We start from the raw sequence: 10693 nt of genomic DNA, 5'->3' as shown, positions 1-10693 counted from the left end.
TGTCGAGCATGATATTCATGCCTTCTAGGAAGTACGCATTGGTAGAAATCATTTACCGGGACTTCATTGGACTGCACCCCGGCTACTGTGGAATTCATAGACGCCGACGTATCCAGATTAAGATGCACGCGAAACCACTGCCGGTTGATGACATGAGATGTTTGTTAGCGTCAGATGAATGGGCTGTCCCGCTGCTGAAGAGAGGGCTTTCTTTATGTTGAGAGACGCAAGCAATGATGGAAAAACAAGGTGAAACACTGACAATATAAGCCTGTAAACCAAGAAAATGAATGGGATGGAAACAACAATTCACTGACAATTACGATACTCAATAAAGCGAAATTTGAACGCAGCTCTATACGCATTCGCAATTCGCGATATATTCAGGCAAGTCATTTGAGAGCGGCATGCAGAAGAGTGAGCGACGGTCGAAAATCTGATCGACGGGTCAAGCGCGTCGGCTGTATGACTCGTCGATGGTTCCAGTACAATCACTTATGCTGCGTGGCTTCCAGCAAGTACTCACAATTGGCGTCGCGCATACAATCAGATTATGAAACAATCGCAAACCATGACAATCGAAACAAACGCGAACGAGACCAAATCAAGCAAACCAGACAAGCGCGAGCGAGCGCTGGCGCGAGCAGATGATAGTAGGAAACAAGCGGTCCAGCTGAAACCAGTCACGAGTACGCATCGAGAGGCTGGGTGGATCCGCATGACACCAGTTTCCCGCGCGCATGCCACTGAAGGAGCCGCTCTCATTGGTATCCGCCATTCGCCGCTCGCGTCTTTCTTATCCCGTTCTGTGTTCGCTCTTTCACCTTTCGCTGTGCTCGTTCGCTCGGTTACACCGCCGACGCTGCCGACGCCGCCACCCGCAGCAGGAACGGGTGCCCCTAAGAGATGCACTCTAAAGCCGAGACCACACGTACGCTCGCGAACGTTCGCAAGCTCCCGCCCGCGCGCCTAGCGCCTGCCGCGCCTCGCGAGTAATAGCGGTTTGCATGCACAAAGACGCGCGACAGCGCGCGTTCACTTGGCTCGCTCACAGACGCCTTGGTAAGCACTGCTTCGTACTTTGTTACCGACAGTGTTTCAAAATGCTTCGATATCTATAAACGTAGTTGTTATATTGTGATAGCTGTTAGCTCAGCACAAAAAAGAAAGAAGAAATACTTTCTTGCATGATATAAATCTGCTTCACTGACAGTTGAATGTTCCGCGCCGTAGCTGCGTAACCAGGCGCGCCGACGCGAGGCAACCGAAGCGCGCGATAACAGACAGGAGCTGTTCCCCGAGAACACGCCGCGTTTCGAAGCGTACGAGCCATGCCGGGCCGTCTGCGCATGCGTGGGCGCGTGAACGCGAGCTTGCGCGCGTCCGCAAGCGTACGTGTGGTCTGGGCTTAAAAGGGAAGAAAGTTACGAACGTCGAGTAGAAATAAAAGATGCAGAAGTTCAAAATTCATCGATACGCGGGGGCACAAAAAACTATAGGTTGAAGGCAATAGGTACGAATGTATCACTAACTATTCATTTGTCAATTAAGATATTAACACCATTATGCCTTATTTAGACTATTTTAGATAATCTTACTTGGAGAATATTTGGTCAGAGTGCTGCAGCCGTGGGCTAGTATAGGGATGGCGACATGCGTATAGCTTTGACGTTTTCTTCAAGTTGCAGACGAATTTCACCCCTAATGCCGATAACAGCAAAGATTGTGTAACAGATAACAGATTGTGTAGAATAAACTGATAATAATCGCCATAGGCCAAAACGTCAATCGGCAAATAAAATGTGGCCAGTGCTCTGTCTTCAATTCTTCAGAATGGCGAAGAAGGATGACCCTGACGTCCTGTTTGCGAAGCTGCAGGACAGTGAGCAATTATCTTTGCGTTACCGAACAATTCCGGTAGTGCAACAAGAAAACGTGTTTTCAATCAATCAATCCGTTAGAGTGCCAACTCTACAAGTGTAACGAGCACATCGTTTCCGGATAACTTGCTGCGTTCCTCAAGACCGCCGCGAAACACAGCCCGGAAATGGTTTTAAAATCGCATCACTGGTAATGGAAGTTAAGCTGAGGGATGTTTACAATGTTTGGAATTCAAGGACGCCGGTGTACACAGAATCAAACTTACGCTAAATGATGGCACATTGGTGTCGCGGATCATTTATTAGCTACGGATCAATGGGCAGTCTTGATGTTGAATTAAGAGCAGTTTTTTCCTATGTTGATAGAACCAAGCAACGACAGAAGACAACAAGCCGAAACACTAACGATGGAAGTCTGTAAATAAGAAAAAGAAAACGGGATGAAAGAAAAAGAAAAACTAGGCGCATCTACTAGAACATGAAGAATCAGGAGATGAAAATTATAAAGGAGCCATGCAGTTTCTGGACTCTCCAAGTTAATGTATAGATTCGATGTGATAAACACGAATGGTTTTTACTTAGTATTCATGTTCCAATTAAGATGATCGAGTCATAACATTTTCTTCAGACAATTTTAGACAACTTTGTCTAGTGATTATTTAGTCAGATTGCAGCAGCAGTGGTCTATTGGGATTGAAGGTATGCCTATAACATTGACGGTGTCTTCAAGTTGCAGATGAATCTTGCCCCTAATGCTTACAATGACGAAGTTGAAACTGCGTCGAATAAGTTTATCAGTATCGCGATACGCCTAAAATTTAGCCGCAAACTTAACGTGGGCAGTGCGCTGTCTTCCACTGTTAAACAGTGCGGTGAATGCGAACCTCTGAGGTTTTCTTTCCAAAGTTACATTACAGTGAGCAATCTTTCCGTTACCGTACAATTTTGTTAGGGCGACAACAAAACGTGTTTTCAATCAATCACACCTTTAGCGTGCGAACTCTGCAGGCGTAACGAGCACATCGTTTCCGCATAACTTCCCGCGTTTCCTAACGATCCTAGCGCAATATGTGCACGATGCGGAAGCGATCTTAAAATCACATCACTTCAAACTCGAGTTCAACTAATGGATTTTTAAAATCTTCTCTCGCGTGCGGCGGTCGATTCACCCTTTCGAAGACAATTTGAACCGTTTGAACTCTTCAAGGTCACTTAGTCACAATTTCTTAGCTACTACTCAAAGTTTAGTTTCCCATATTTGACTAGATGAGCCGAGGCTGCGGCCGAGTCCAGAGTGCTGAAGGCAGCGTTCTATACGTGTTAAACTTCATTTTAATTTGCTCACTTTTCGACTTCACCTTCTTCGCTGCCTCTGTGCATTTCCATTCCGTTAAACTGGCACAAGCAATATGAATGTTTCTCGGCATGGTTTCGTGCTACAAACAACCCTTCAGATTGTCACTTAAGCATGTACGAAATTGATCACTTAGAAACAGGTCACTATAATGTGATTCGTAATGTGGACGACGAGATATGCTCGTGGTTGTAAAATTATTGAAGAAAGGCTAAGGAAGCCAGATGGTGGTGCCGACATTTGTTACTGCACTTGCCTTCGTGAAAGTAGGGATTTCGATATCTTAATCCAAAGCTAAATGCCAGTTAGTGCATCTCAAAGTAGGTCATAAACTGTGTTACATGCCACTTGAATCAACTTACCGTTACATTACGAGAACACGACAGCTCTATGCAAATATATATGGTAAGCGCTTTGCCATGTTAAGCCTCACCTGAAGCAATGAGTCACCAGTTGATCGAACAGTGCATATAATTAGCGCATATAAGGGGGAGGAGAAGAGCCAGAACAATGCCCTAAGTAGCTCTTAAAATTTTCTAAGTAGTGTAATAAAGGCGGTTCTGCGCAATACTGTGCGAGCGGCAGACGCATCAGTCGACTTGTTTAATAGCCATAGCGTAAAAAAGTGGCTTGTGTCTACAGCCTGATTCCTTTTTTTCTTCTTTAATCCTATTTGCACTCTTCGGGAACTTACCCCAGTTTGCGGAACACATCTACGTCTCTATGTCAGTATGTCCGCGCCTACACTCTTTCCCGCCTATACTTGGGTCACCAGGTAGTCCATGGTCTAATCGGCAGAGAATTGGGCTCCGGTGCTTGGGGAACCGGGTTGAAAACCAACCGTTAGGACCAACTTCGGTCACTGCGTACCTAACTCTGGGTATGCGGTGCTCTTCAATCAATCTTTTCGATGCCAATTTGGGTTAATGTGCACGTTCTACCAGATATCTCTTCGTCTTCAATGATCCTCTTTCAGGCACACCTTGGGCACTGGCATTGTGCCGCTGTGTGTGCGCCGCTGTTTAGTGAACCAGGATTTGGCGCCAACTTGGGTTAATGGATATTTGCGATTTACTATGTGCTGCTTTCAATATTCATAGGTATTTTGTGCATGTATATTTCACACCATTTGTCAGGTCTTAAAATTATGCGAGGTTAGCAATGCGCAGAGCTGCTGCGTTACTGTGTGAGAGCTTGAAGCGGCGCCTATATCAATATATATATATATATATATATATATATATATATATATATATATATATATATATATATATATATATATATATATATATATATATATATATATATATATAAATAGAGAGAGAAAGAACATACGCATATCCTCTGCGGTAGTTTTACTGAATGACGGACAAAAGTTGACGGTGAATCTCACTTCAAATTGATCATGTACTTGACTTGTTCCGCTACGCAAGCTATCTCTCTTTCTCTCCTTGAACTCGCCTTACCGCCGGCTACTGAAACAGAACCGTGGATGACTTGGGCCGTGAAAAGACAACATTTATGACACCTGACTTATCTAAAGTGGCCGTTTTGAGACAGCGAAGAAACACGTAATTTCGTCTGCTCTTTCAGCGTACTTCATTAGGCTCTTTCCTCTACTTAAATGTATTTATCTTTTTCTTCTGCTTCTGCTTCCCTCGTATAGCCAACCGGTGCTCAGTCTGGTATAACCTCCTTGCCTTTTATTTCACAGCACTTTACATCTTTTGCTCACTTGGTCCTCATCGGCTTTACCAATTTACAGCAGTGCCGTTTCGCCTAGAAAACACTATGGCCCCTTTCTAGAGCATGATGGACTCTCTCCTTCACGCTCTAGATGGTGGCCACAATTTCAGTCATAATTAATGACTACGGGGAGGCTCCAGGGCCTGAGCCCCCTCCGGAGTTTTCCGGAAGGGGGGCTGAGGCCCCTCCCCCCCACTCCCCCGGGCGATGCCGCCCCCCAGACACACACACCTGAAGTGCCATTACCAGAGCTTTGTCACATCATTTGAGGTTTCTTTTGACTTTCCTTGACCTTCTCACTTGAAATTTTACTGGGATTTATAGCTCACTGCATCATTATTGGCGCGGACGTGCAAGACTTTTAATTCATACTTTCGCTTTATTTCTGCAAATCCTGACAATAGGAGGACACGCGCATTAGAAGCACCAGAAGCGGCTGCCTCATCCGTATTTTCTCACTTCGACATTGTTTTAAATTTTCAACGTGGACACCATGCGCGTACACAATATATTTAAATATACACAAAGGACAAAGCTTATTACATTTTTCAAAGAGATGAAGGCAGCCAATTAAAAATTATTTCTAAAAGTACGGATAGCCTATGCCTAGAGAACGAATATGTTGCTCTATCTTCACCACGCTTCAAATGGCTTTGCGTGCATTTTTGACCATGAAAGAAACCAATAGACTTCAGTGACCCCTTCTGCAGAGTTTTATCAATAGCGTGTAAAATGCATGTGAATGTTGTGTGTTTCAGTATCGCTTCTCTTTCCAGTAAACATTGCTAACGACTCATGAAAAAAAAAATATTTTTAATAATTTACAATATTTATTAAGGATGGAAACATCGTCACTTGCATGCAAAGGTCATAAATATATACAGGGTGTCCCAATTAACTATCATTCACTAAGATTTAAAAGAAAGGAGCAATGCGTTATTCGAAGAAAACCTAGTGGATATTGTTTACAGTACAGTGGAGTAGCTACCAGTAATTTTTTGTTAATGAGATTTAATTAGATTTTCATTATCTAACTCGAGACGTACTATCTTGATTATCAAAGCGTCAAAGAGGCATCTGAAAACACAGCCAAGGGACATCTAACTGCGGTATTTTCAGCGAAGTACTAATTGCATACAATTTTTTTTCTGACTGTGAAATAGGCCCCGCGAAATATGAAGAATACCAGGTGCCTGCGCTACCACCCGTATCATAAAGCAGCGCCCTCGAACAGGCTCCCTCTGAGTTATCCGGACGAAATAAAGGAAATAAAGAAAAAACATCGTGATCGAGGTAGTGCCCTATCTGCCGCGTCCCGGCTGAAGTAGTTGGAGACAAGCTGTCATAGCTGTTGCCTTAGCATAGATAAAGTGCACGGTTGTTTTTTTTTTTGTCGCAAAATCTATCACCACGAAAGCGAATTGACAACGCACAGGTTTAAAGTTGCGTTTATTTTCGTCTTAGTCCCCATGTCTTTCTCTAATGAGAAAAAGGTAAACATGATCTTTGCCTTGAGATCTGCAAATGGCAGTAAGGGGAAGGTCGCAAATATATATATCAGTCTCGGAAGTGTGGAGGCAGTCCAAAGGCTTCGACTATCATCAGAAATTATGAACACCTGAGACAAACCGGCAGCTTCAAGAAACAGCGGCGGAGGTCTCCACCTTTGAGTCCTAGGCTACGCACGGATGTTCTAACATTTATGGCCTCAAACCCTCATGCTAGCGTGCGTGCGTGTGTGTGTGTGTGTGTGTGTGTGTGTGTGTGTGTGTGTGTGTGTGTGTGTGTGTGTGTGTGTGTGTGTGTGTGCGCGTGCGTGCGTGCGTGCGTGCGTGCGTGCGTGCGTGCGTGAGCTTGTAGCCCCCCCCCCCCCCCCCCCCGGAAAAATGAAAGCTCTCCGCCTGTCGCGTTAGCGGTTTCCAATAGTTCGCATGTCTGCGCTAATTAATGTTGCGGAATACGTACAGCCGCACGCATTGAGGCTCTCACGCAGAAAAGAAGGAAAGTAGTCAAAGTATTTAGGCTGTACAGTAGGCATAACCGTCGCTAAGATATTTTGCTTTAAATATTGTCGCGATTGTTGAATAGGAAAAACTGCAATCTTGAGGTTTTCTTAAACTCGGTCGCTAGGCATGCTACTACAAGGAAGTAATACATACACGCGCGCAAGCACGCCCGCACTCACAGCGGGCATGCTTGCGGCCATGCAAAGTAAACGTCAAAGTAAACGAGCGCGCGTGCTATAGCTGCATTCAACTCAACGTGGTCTACATTACGCAGCACATAGTTAACTGGCTTGCGATAGGTATGTGGAAACGGTTCCCACGGTGGCTTAGCGGCTGTGGAGTTGCGCCGCTAACAACGAGGCCACGGGGTCAAAAATGAAATAATGGAGTTTTACGTGCCAAAACTACTTTCTCATCATGAGGCACCCTGTAGTGGAGGACTACGGAAGTTTTGACCACCTAGAGATCTTTAACGTGCACCTAAATCTAAGTACAGGGGTGTTTTCGCATTTCGCCTCCATCGAAACGCGGCGGCCATGGCCGGGATTCGATCCCGCGACCTCGTGCTCAGCAGCCCAACGCCAAGGTCACGGGATCGAATCCCAGCCTAGTCGGCCACGTTTGATGGGTAGAACTGTCAAACCATCCGCGTCCCGTGCATTGGGGGCACGTTAATGTTCCCCTGGTGGTCAAAATTATTCCGGACTACAACCCCCATCCCCCCCCTGCGGCATGCCTCATAATCAAATGGTGGTTTCGGCACGTAAAACCCCGGCATTCAGTTAACCGCTTATGACCCAATGTAAAGCTGCACCCATACTTATGTCAAAGGCACGTGCCAGAGTGCCGAAGGTTTTCTCCAGTTTTGTTTTCTTCTTTCTTAAATTCCCGTGCACGTGGGATAACTGTTCTCAGTACGAGCGAATGACTCATAAGAAAGCAGAACAACCGCAAGTATAGAAGAAAGAACATTTCCAAATGTTTCTATTTTGTGTGTGCGTGTGTGTGCTAGAAGATGCGGACAAGGAAAATGGGGGGTACAGGACGCACAAGGCGCTTGGCGTGCTCTGTACCTCAGTATTTTGTCCACGTCTTCTAGCGCAAAAAAAAAAAAAGACATTTCCAAATGCATAACCAATTCGCCCGAATCACCACTTTGACGACAAAGAGTAGATTTTATATATTTCGACGTACCCCCGCGGCCTTCTTACAGCGGCGACATAAGGCTGTAACAGATTTCTGGTTAGAGCAAAGATACACTGAAAAGAAAAAATATTATAATAATGCGCAGGCAGAGAGGAATGGTGGAAGGGGACGAAGAAGAGGCGCTCACGAATAAAGCGTGACACACAGGGCAAAAACGTCGTCGGTGGATGTTTATAAATTCTTTTACTGTAAGCTTTATAAGCCGCGGCTCTTTGTAACCCCAGCCGTCGCTGCCGAGGTACTTCACGCGCGATCGTCGTTTATATATATTTTTTCGCAACAGCAGTGGTGGACAGTGACCGCGGTTCAAAGCGTCCGCTGCATTCATTTTGTGCTCGCCACTCTGACACGTAGTACGCCACACAAATAGATCTGTTCGTTCACTTGCTTGTTTTCTTTTTTTCATGGTTTTTATCGCCCACATTCGTCCTGTCGTACCTCGTAAAAGGAACGGCAGGTCCGCCGGTCTCGGCCCGCCTGCCGCCTGGGTGCTCGGACATTGAGCTAGCGGCCTTCTTTCATTCGCTCTTCCCTCAAACTCTGCACGCATCTGTAGACTTTCGTCCTCTCAAAAATGTCCTCCCTCGTTGCCTCTGTTTTGCCGGAAGGCTTCTTTCTGACACAGCAAAGGGCCACATGCGGCACGTCGTCCCCCTCACGGATTCTGTTGTCCTTCTGCCTATTTCGCGACCATATCCTGCGCGGTATCCTCATCTCGTCCTCGCTTTTTCGCGCTCCCTTTTTTTTTCGCTTGTCCCGAGCCAAGCCAGCATATATCCTGAGTCAAGAGTAAACGAGCATGAAAAACGCGCTTTATTGCGGCCAGCAGCAGCCTCGGCTGCCAGCACCTTTACAAAAGCACATAACAGGCTTCCCCCTATTCTTGATCCCTGTTCCCTCCGCCGTTCATCGTCCTTGTCATGCTGTGGCCGTGCCCGCATCATTTTCTTGGGTGATCCCCTATTTTTTTTTCCGATCTTCGTCTCGATGACGGCTCTCATTCTTGGAATGGAACATTGGTCGTCGCCTTCACATTGTACTAAGGTAGGGGAGGGAGGTCTATGCAGTCGTACGCTCCCCGTCATGAATAAAGCCTCGAGTTCAAATGCGACAAAATGCGTCGATGACGTGCACACGCATAACAAAAGTTGCAGCGCTCCACATTCGCGACGTCATATGGGCATTTGGTCTGCACCAGGGCGGCATGCGCTTTGGGCTCGAAACACGCGGCACGTTGCACAGTGGGTGTGCGGACTTCCATTTGCCCGTGCGATGTGCGTACGCTACCGTGCACACGGGCATAGTTGGTCGGACCGGTGTTATATTCAAAACTTGTTCTTTGTTCTTTGGCTTGTTCTTTGTTCAATACTGACGCAGTTCACTCAACTCACTCAAGTCTTTATCACTCAACTATTTAGATGGTGAAGCATACCGAGGGCAAGCAATGACGTACTGGAGCGAAGCTTTGACTGCCGCTGTCTACGCCATGCTACATTTCATATGTTTGCGAAGGAGAGCGAAATGCAGTGGGCCTCCACGGGTTATATATTCGAAGTGTTAGGAATGGAACAAGATGACTGAATCAGTTGAAATTTCATAAATACCAGGTATAGTCGACTCTCCTTGCAACAGACCCTGATAATCCTCCAATAAATGTCCGCTCTATCCGAAGTCCTTAATATCCGAAACGCCTCACTTACGAAACTTTGGTCGCGATGTATAACAAAGTTATTGCAAAGAGTGAGTGACGAACGTCTAAAGTAAAAAAAAAAAGAGTCGCAGTTTCACCCGAGAGCCGAAGCATCGATTGCGATAGAAAATTAGTAGACAGCTATGCGAAGTAAGGATAGTAGATTTATCGGCCGTACAAAGTTGTAAACATTCATTTACTAACTAAGTTAACAAGCACGGTGCTACGCACGCACAGGTAAACATGACCACATCTTGCTCGATGACCGCGGAAAGTTGCTGTCAGAACGTTGGAGTGACGAAGCGCGGTAGCACAGCAAGCGAATTGACCTTCGTGCTGTCTCTCGTTTCAACGCGAACTAAGCGTCGAAAGCCGAGCGCATGCTAAGCTACCTGCACTGGGCGCACTTTGTCCACATCACAGGTCGCTTTCAAAATACGGCGCCCGCGAGGCCGCAGCCACCCGAGTAGAACCCCCCCACTTCCCCTCGCTCCCCCCCCCCCCCCCCCGTGCCTGACGCGCGAAAGAAGACGGCGCGCTGCCGCCCCGCCTCCCTCCCTCGTGCGCGTGATTTTGAGCCCGGATCGCAGGCTGACCCTCGCAAGTCAGTTGTCAGCTCGTGTAGACAAGGTGAAAGTCCGTTTTATACGCCCCATTGTGACAAAAATTGCCGCGAATTTCCTCCGCTGTAGCCGATAGTCCGTTGTAGTGCGTTCCGTTAAAAGCGAACTTCGTTGCATTAATAAGGTAGGTAGAGCAAACTAAGGTTGAAATATGGTCCGTTTTATCCGAAAGTCTGTTGTACACGGGT

The sequence above is a fragment of the Dermacentor andersoni genome, chromosome 2 (genome assembly GCF_023375885.2).
Source record: "Dermacentor andersoni chromosome 2, qqDerAnde1_hic_scaffold, whole genome shotgun sequence".
Taxonomy (NCBI): Eukaryota; Metazoa; Arthropoda; class Arachnida; order Ixodida; family Ixodidae; genus Dermacentor; species Dermacentor andersoni.
Note: the sequence above shows the minus strand (reverse complement) of the source record.